The following is a 10,233-nucleotide window of genomic DNA, read 5'->3' as shown; positions in this document are numbered from 1 at the left end:
GGTTTGCTGAGTTGGCCTTGTAGTAGATTGGGCTTGTAGCAGTACATAGAGCAGATTTGGCTTTGTACTTGGTAAAGACTGTTGCAACCCGGTCCAAGTAAAAGTTCTAGCAAGAAGAATAAAAGAATACGTATCATATATTTTTTATTATCGGAAATAACTCACAACTTTTGATCTTCCTTGTTTCCTCTAATTACAATCCTCTAGGGTTTTAGTTTGCTATTCCTTTAGAGAGTTATAATCAAATCATCACAATGATGATCTGAATTCGTTCTTGGTTTGTTTGTTGGTTGTTAGTCTTCCTTCTGTATAATCAATTGAAGAAGTCCGTAAGGAATTATTTGGGAATTATTGTAGCATTCAGAGGATTTGTGTTTTCTGACATGGTATCAAAGCATTGAGTTTCTAATCCATTGGCTTACGTTTGGATCTTCTTCTTCTTCTTTGGATCATCTTCTGGTTTACCAAGTGTTTTTTAGATCTGAAACCCTAACGGTGTTCTTGGGCTTTATCGATCTGTATTATTGTTGAAGACGGTGTTTTCATTATTAAGTGGCTCATAACTTTAAGCAAAGGTTATTCGGCTATCATATTATTGGAGCACTTGTTTGGAGATCGTTCCCTACCTTTTATTTTCAATTTTTTTAATTGTTCTTGCATTAGGCATGATAGGTTGATGCCAGATGATTCATGAATGGTTCGTTGATTGTGCATTAGGTATTGCAGGATTATTTGTGCATCATTTGTGTGAATTGTCGGGTGTGTTCTGGATAAGTCCCTAGACTAATCCTTGATCTGCCATCATTTGAATGGTTCAGAATACATTGGCTCTGGTTTTGTTGACTTTTATGTGTGTGTGCTTGTGTGATAATCATTTCAGTTTGTGTTAGTCGTTTCTTGTTTTTGTTAAAATTTGTTAAAATAGGTGATGATACTGGTGTTAATCTTGAGACCTTATTAAGTAAACTAGATATTAGTAATAATACACTATACCTACATGCCAGTGATTCCAATACCTTGACTGTGATTAATTTCAAACATAAAGGTACTTAAAACTATTCTATGTGGGCTAATGCTTTGAAACTTACACTTTAAGTTAAAAAAGTTAGGTTTTGTTACTGGTACATGTGAAAGACCTATTGATGATGAGATTCTTAAGAGTCAGTGGCAGAGGTGTAATTCTTTGTTCTGACTTGGATTTTAAGTTCTATTTGTGAAGAGTTGTATGTTGGGCAAGTATACTCACAACTTTCTTATGAGGTTTGGACAGAACTGAGGGAGAGTTACGAAAAAGTTAACGATTTAGTAATTTTCAACAGTTTTCAAAAAATTAATTCGTTGAAACAAATTGGAGACTCTATCTCCAAGTATTATCATAAACTGAATACTTTATGTGGAAACCTATAAATACTATGGTACAGTTGCCCTCATGTTCTTGTCAACTCTCAAAACGTTTCAATGATTTTAATACACTAATAAAGTTGGTGCAGTGTTTAATAGGTCTAGGTGATTTGTATCAACATGTTAGGACAAATTTGTTGACAGGCGAACCATTGCCTTATGTTAAATGCCTTATGTTAAATATGCGTTTTCAATAGTCTTTAGGAAAGAATCACATAGGAAATCAAATGGTAGTTCTAAAACTCAAAGTTCAAATGCTAGTTTTGTGTCTAAGGCAAATCAGTTTGTTGATAATAAGAAGTTTAATCAATCTTTTCGTGGACCTAACCCAAATTTTAAATGCATACATTGCAATAAGATAGGCCATACTGTGAAAATGTGTTTTGAGATTGTGGGTTATCCTTAGGGTCTTAGATCTAAGGGTAATCCAAAATTTGCTAATTATAATAGTTATAATCCTAATGAAGCTAGTTCATCTTCTAACTCAACTGCTTGTTCTCTTACTCCTGATCAGGTGTCTAAGTTGTTAGGTCCTTTGAATGATAAATATGAAGGACAACAAATTGCTAATGTTGTAGGTAACTCCATGTGTTTTTCTTTCACTTTTTAATGAAAAACAACGTGTTTTGTTTTACAAGCAACTATAATCTATCCACAAAAACCGGATGGGTCCTAGATTCTGGTGCTCACATGGTTATGAGTGAAAAAGACATTTTTAATCCTATTGATGTGTTTGATTTCAATATAAGTGTTAAACACCCAAACGGTTCTAATGCTGTAAAATTGGTTGCCTAAAACCGAATGATGAAATCACCTTAACTGATGTGTTTGTTGTTCCATATTATTATGTGAATCTTTTATCTGTTTACAAACTTGCTAGAGATAATAAACTATCTATGACGTTTGATGGGAATAATTGTTATATTCAGGACTCACTCACAAGAAGAAGGTTCACTGGATTTTAATAATCCATATTGATTGGTATTGGTCGATAATAACCCTTATTCATTTTATCGCCACTGACGGTCCCAAATTTAATAAAGTTGGCCCCCAATGGCCCGCCGTTAAAACGGACTTAACGACGTTATACTTTGTTCCGAATTTCAAACTAATGTTTTAGGGCTTTTGATCGAAAGGAGGATACCAATCGATTGATGTAAAACTTAACTCGAAATGGTGATCCAAAACGACGAAATAATGTTTCAATTTGAGTGTTCAGACTTACAATTAACAAAAATCAAACCTTTTGGATCACCGGTTCGAGCTAAGTTTTACATCAGTCGATTCGTATCCTCCTTCCGATCAAAATCCCTAAAACATTAGTTTGAAATTCGGAAAAGATATAACTTCGTTAAGTCTTTTTAACAAGGGACCACCGGGGGCCAACTTTTTTAAATTTGGAACCACCCGTGGCGATACAATGAATATGGATTATTATCGGCAAATATTGTTCAATAGGGAATATTAAAATCCAATAAATCTAAAAGAACCCCTAGCAACTGGTTGTCAAGTAGATGGGTTATATATGTGTGGCATTAGTTCTAATGTTGTGAAGGTGTGTTTCACTAGCTATGATCAAGTAAATTTGTGGCATTCTAGACTAGGTCATCGTGCTAGTTAGGTGTTATTTGTTTTAAAAGACGATATGAATGTTGAAGTAGTGAATGATTCATTACCTTGTGAGGTATGTCACAAGGCCAAACAACTTCGTTAACCATTTCCACTAAGTGACCATGTGTCACTAAATATTGGAGAGTTAATTCATCTTAATGTTTGGGGTCCTTATGGAGTTAAGAGTAAATGAGGGTTTAGATACTTTTTTTTATCAGTTGTCGATGATTTCTATAGGGTTGTTTGGGTATACATGTTAAAAGATAAAAGTAAGGTTTTTCATAGTCTGGAAACTTTTGTACACATGATAAAAAAATCCGTTTAATACTATTGTTAAAAATTTTCGTAGTGATAATGGAACTGAATTTACAAATCACCAAGTACAAGATTTTTTTAGACAAAATGGTACTCAACGTCAAAATTCTTGTACTCATACACCCCAACAAAATGGAATAGTTGAAAGAAAGCATCAACATTTGTTGAATATAGCTAGCTCTTCTTTTTGAAAGGGGAGTTCTCTTAAGTCTTTGGTCTGAGTGTATTTTAACTGCTACTTATTTGATAAACAGTGTTCCCTCGTCTGTTTTGAAAGGTAGTTCTCCGTATGAGCAGTTATTAGGTTTTAAACCCTCCTTAAAACATTTGAAAACTTTTGGTTGTCTTTGTTATTATACTATTCTAAATAACCATAATAAATTTACTAATCATGCAAATAAAAGTTTTTCTTGGGTTGTTCTTTTAATAAAAAAGGCTATAAGTTGTGGGACATTGAACTTAAGCAAGTGGTTTTTTCTAGGGATGTTAAGTTTTTATAAAACATATTGTTCGTTTAAAAACAGTGTTACATTACAAATTTTTGAATCTGTTTTTGATAAATCTTTAAACAACTTTTTTGATTTGTGTAGTGATATTGACAACGGAAACGTTTTTGATAAAAATTACAAATGATAAAGGAGGGAGTGTTTCTGATAATATTCTTGTTGATCAGCCACCTAGTAGTTCTACAAGTGCCAATAAGATGGCTAATGATCAGCAACCTACTAACACTGAAGAATCTACAAGTGAGGTGGTTCCTACTGATTCAAATGGTGAAACCAATCCATCTGAGGCACTACTCAAGAGGTCCCTTCTTCCCCTATAGCTGTGAGGAGATCTACTATGAGTTCTAGTATACCAAAAAGGTTAGATGATTTTATTGTTGAGCACAACGTTAGGTATGGTTTAGAGAGTTTTAAATTACTCTCAACTATCAATTGAAAATTTTTGTCTTAGTGTCTATTTTGAATAAAAGTTTTGAGCCTAAACATTATAGAGATGCAGTAAATGATAAGAACTGGAATGCTGCAATGCATGAAGAAATGGTTTCTTAACATAGAATAACACATGGGAATTAGTTAATTTACCTTGTGGTAGGAAATTGTTAATGACTGTATAAAGTTAAATATAGGTCAAATGGTGAAATTGAAAGGTAGGCCATGCTGGTGATAAAAGGTTTAAATCAAAGAGAAGGTATAGATTTTGATGAACTTTTTCACCGGTTTGTGTAAATGACAACTGTTAGATCTGTAATTAGTTTAACAGCTTATAAAACATGGCCTTTATACCAACTTGACATTAATACTGTATTTCTTTATGGTGATTTGAATGAGGAAGTATATATGTCATTACCTAAATGATACTTTTCAAAAAACGACTCTAGGGTTTCTAAATATAAAAAGTCTTTATATGGGCTGAAACAAGCCCCTCGAATGTGGAATGAAAAGTTAGTGTGTTGTTAAGTATTGGTTTTGTTCAAAGTAAGAATGATTAATCACTTTTCATAAAAAATACAATCAATCAATCAATCAATCATACCCAGTGAAATCCCACCAACAGCAAAGCTATAAGTAGGGTCTGGGGAGGGTGGGATGTAGGCACACCGTACCTCTATCCAAATGGATAAAGAGGTGGCTTCCAGAGAGACCTTCGACTCTAATATGTATGGGGCAATATAAGAAAATCAAAGTTCAACAGTAAATAGTAATAATAATAAATAATAATAATAATACAAATAATAATAATAGTAATAATAATAATAATAATATGGGAAGAAAAAACCATTATTGTGTGTGACAAAAATAAGGTTAATAGACGCCCTAAAGTGTTCATTTCTCTCTAAAAATCGTTAACTTTAATTCTACTTCTCCAAGAATTCATATCCTCAACCATGTCCTCTGAGAGGTTTAGGTCTATCAGATCATGTCTAATCCTCTCATCCCAAGTCAATTTAGGTCGTCCTCTACCCCTCCTCCCCTCTATAGTAATGCTTTCTACGGATCTAACAGGATTCGTCGTCTGTCTTCTCTTCACATGTCCAAACCATCTTAATCTCCACTCTCTTATCTTGTCCGATATGTTCGCTACCCCTAATCTCTCTCGAAACACAGTGTTTCTTATTTTGTCTAACCTTGTGTGCCCACACATCCAGCGTAGCATTCTCATTTCTGCTACCTCCATCTTCCGCACTTGTGCCTTTTTGATGGCCCAGTAATCCGTTCCATATAGCATTGCAGGTCTAACTGCGACCCTATAGTTTTACTTGTCTATGTGGATGATATAGTCATTACTGGAAGTAGTGATATTGATATTATATCTATAAAAAATTTGCTTAAATCCTTTTTTTTTAATTAAGGATTTAGGTTTACTTTTAATATTTTATTGGTATTGATTTTTTATAAACTGAATCCAGATATTGCATTTCTCGAAGGAAGTATTGTTAAGAGTTGTTAAAATAATTTGGGTTAACTAGTTGTAAGCCCGTTAATGTTCCATTGGAACAAAATTATGTGTTAAACAAAGAAGGGAAGCCTTTAGCTAATGTGTCTAAGTTTCAAAAACTGATTGGAAAATTGATTTATTTGTCTCATACGAGCCCTGATATATTGATGTATAAGAATTTATACATTTTTTCAGCACTAAAATATCTCCAAATAAACGTAATTTTGGCAACTATATTTAAATAAATAACCACTAATATTTATAATTTCTTTCTGTATGTAAATATAGTCCTAACTAATAAAAAAAGCTAAAATACGAAGAAACCAGAGATAAACGGTGAAAACATACTCAACACACCCCGTGTTGTATCAAGACATGGCCATGCCTAGAGCATACAAAATAAACAAAAATCAGGAAATCAAGACATTGTCATGTTAACCAAAACACACACCATGTTGTCAAGAGCAAGATGAAAAGACAAAATAGAAGATTCTGAAGCAAAACACGACCATGCTTTCCTAAGACATGGCCATGCCTTCAAGTACAAGAGAAAAGACAAAACTGATGAAATTTGTATAGTTGTGGAACTCAACACGGTTGTGCCTTGCTTAACACGGGCGTGTTAACCTAGAGTTGTACGACCTAACAAAGAACAATTAATGCAACAGGACAAAAAGGATGACATGGCCGTGCCTGACAGAACATGGCCTTGTCTTGAGGGTCTGATCAACCTATAAATTGAATGCTCATCTTCGTCATATAATAGACATTGGAGAGACATTTAATACACCTTCCGCTTTATTTACTCCTCTCCAACCACCTCTTTTCACCACCATTAATAAGAGAATTAATCTCATCCATCCAACCTTTGAAGATTAAGCTTTTGGGAGAAGTCATTAGCATCAAAGATTAATCATCTAAATTGGTTAGATTGTTTCAATTTGATCATTTTTGTATCTACTACTTTGATAATTATCATTATGCTTATTAGTGGCTTAACTTCCAAAGTGTCATCTTGGTTTAAATTGTATCTTAATTGAAGTTTAATAATGATAGTAAAACATGTGATTGGTTTAACACTTATGTTGCAATTATCACTTGACGAGGAATGTTAAAATACTCTTAAAATATACCCTAAGTGCTAAGCTTGACGATGAGCCGAGAAATTTCTAGTCTTGCGAACCTTGGCGAACCATAAAATAGACACCAAGATCCCGAGCTTGATGATAGGTCGAGAAATCGCTATTCTTGTGAGGAATTGGTTGATAAATTAAGAATTCTTAAAATGAACCCCCAAATACCGAGCTTGACAATAAACCAGGGAGCTGCAACTCTTGTGAGGTTTTGAGGAATAACTTAAGAGTCTTTAAAAGAGCCGCCAAAGATTCCGAGCTTGATGATAAATCGAGAAATCGTCATTCTTGTAAGGGCTTGGTTGTGAAAAAAACGTGCATCATAATATTAACATGAACTAAATGTATTATTAACAGTGATTGACCAATTTAAAATGGGGATTATAAAAAATTTTGTGAAAATGGTTTGTTGATGTTCATCCACTAAAATCGGTTAATTACTCGTTAAATGAGTGTGCAAAATAACCTATTTTAAGTAACTCTTTAGTGGTTATTACATGAGTTCTATAATTGTTCAAGAATTGTGTGGATTAATACTTGGTAATTCAAGATTAATCCTTTAGAACTCAAATAATCTTAATTGATGTTTTATGTATAATACAAAGGTTATCTATATCTATACTACATTAATATACATATAGGAAGGATAATATGGTAATTTAACCAAAACTCTTAAAAATAAGAGTTTTACCATTCTTGATGCACCATGTACAACTTAGTGATGCATTCTTAAACCCTTAAATCACATACTAGAAATCGAGCGCCCAAATGCATCAGCCACAATTTCAATTTCAATTTCAAAATTCAAAACAAAACCCTAACTCACTCTCTCCTTCTCTCTCTCTCTCTCTCGATGAAAAAATCTGAACAGGCGGCGAGAGCAGTGGTTGTGTGTGCTCAGGCGGCGATGGAAGTTTAGAATTAGGGTTGTGTGGTGGTGGTGGTTGTGTGAGCTCAGGCTGCGAGAGCGGTGGCGATTACACATTCAGTGAACGATTTGCCGACGGACGACGAGTTCATATGGTTGAGCTGAAGCTTTTCTGGCGAAGATGTTATGAAGCTATGATGTTGGCTTTGGTGGATTAAACGATGCAATACAGCGTTCGATTGGATGCAAGTTTTTAATTAGTTTCTATTTGTGATTAGTTTTATTTATTAATTAGTATTTGTTTATTGACTTAATGTGTTGCCATTTGGTGTTAAATGCTTGGTGTTTTTGTGTGTTCCATCAGAATGTTTGTTGAGGATATGGAGCTCAAGACCAAAATAAGTAAAAGTGACTCTTTTTGTTTGTGATTTATGATTTTTACTCTTGTTATAAATGTAATTTTAATTCTAAAGTATTTTATATTTTGGCATATAACAACATGTGAAGATGGCAGATGACTACATAGGTCCTGAGGTTGAGAAACAGGTGGCTATCATCCCAGAATTTGGTGTTTTGCTTCTTGAATGTGTCAAAATTTACAAAGAAGGGCAGTACCCCAAGTTTGGAAAAAGCTTTCATCACTTGCAGACTTATATGTCAATGATGCATTCAACACTATACATAGAGCACATGCATCTACTGAATGTGTGAAAAGTACTTGAAACCATCTGTTGCAGGCTACCTCATGCAAAAGGTTTAATATTCCTTTTTAAACGAGATTGTAATAAATTAATTTTAATTTCTTATGTTTTCAGGAGCTTGATTACATTGTCGGAGCTGTATCTAACTCCCAATAAACCATTTAAAACCAAAATTCTCTTTTTCGGCTTCTTATATAACTTGATTTCTTCACTATACATATATATTGTCTTTTCTTTTATTTTAAGTGAGACCTTTGAAGTTGGTGATGTTTTTTTATTAATGCCATATTGAAGTTCTGCATAAAATAAACACTACTGTGTTTGGGAAGGGTTTAACACTTTTGATAAAAGGTCAGTTAACAACCTTTTGTATTGTTAATGAATAAGTTAAAATCTTATTTACATTTTGTAAAGGATTTGGTCAAGCTGGTGTTATGCTTTTTTTTTGGCAGTCTGTGATTATAGTATTATAGGGATGTAAACGAGCTCCGACACTCGATAGATAATAAACAAGCTGAGTCCAAACCAAACTCGAGCTTGAAAAGAGGGGTGTAAAGGAGCTAAGCTTGGGCTAGGATTGGGTATAAACTATTAATTATTTGTCTACAATTTTAGTAAGTTTTTATTTGTCTTCATTTTATTTTCATATATTTAGTAGATTAATGTTTCTTTTATTTCTTTTTTTACAGGCATTTATGATATATTTTTTCGCTTGCTGTGTGTGCTGTTTTGAGAGGTATAACTTTCAATGAGGCGACGAGATATAACAACTTTATTGATCTTCAAGATAAGCTTCGTTAAAATATATGCAGGTAATATATGCTTTTTCATCAGAATACATATGTATGTATATCATATATCCGGGGTCTTTTTGAGCCACTATCAGAGTTTAAGCCTCTAAAATAGATAATTATAAAAAAAACATTATCGTACTTGAGTTGTGCATACTAGCATACATTAAATATAAATTCATATGTATCATCATCATCATCATCGTACTCAGTATATCCCACCAATAGCAATGCTATGGTAGGGTCTGAGGAGGGTAAGATGTAGACAGCCTTACCTCTATCCCATAGGGATAGGGATAAATTCATATGTATGATGTAAGGAATTAATAAACTCAAGACATCCCCTTGTTACTGGTTTTGTAGGTGACTTTAATTTAATAAAATTATTTTAAAAAGTTGTTTCTTTTACACTATCAAGTAATGGGCTATAATTTGTTTGTAGAATTATGTATTATTCGGAATTAACTCAATGCAATGTGTTACAGGGGATATGGCAGCCATTTTCTGGTGGTCACCATGGAAAGCGAGGTGTAGAGGTTTGTATCGTATTATATTATTATATTATGCAAATCCCATAATGAGGTAATTTGATTTTGTTTCTTGTCATTGACTTCAATGTAGTTGGGGCTGGAACCAAAATGGTCAACTTGGTTTAGGCACAATTGAGGACTCTCTTGTTCCACAAATGATTGAAGCTTTTCAGGTAAGTTGGACATTCTTGTTTTTTTGTTTTTTTTTGTTTTTAAGTTGTCATTGTTGAAGCACAAGTATTTTGTTTTAATGTGATTATTGAAATGAAGTATTAATTATAGAGTATGCTGTTGTATAACTAAATGATTCGTGATTATTACTAGGTTGTAAATGTGAAAATTTTGTTGCTTGTGCAGAGCATGCAGTGCTATATTTGAAGGTGATGAGCTTTATTGTTGGGGTTGAGGCGATATGGTATAGGAGGAGATGATAGTACTTGT

The sequence above is a fragment of the Bidens hawaiensis genome, unplaced genomic scaffold (genome assembly GCF_021521415.1).
Source record: "Bidens hawaiensis isolate Kalapana, Puna unplaced genomic scaffold, B.hawaiensis_p1.1 tig00007257_1, whole genome shotgun sequence".
Lineage (NCBI taxonomy): Eukaryota > Viridiplantae > Streptophyta > Magnoliopsida > Asterales > Asteraceae > Bidens > Bidens hawaiensis.
The sequence above is the reverse complement of the archived record's forward strand: the minus strand, read 5'-3'. Positions refer to the sequence as shown.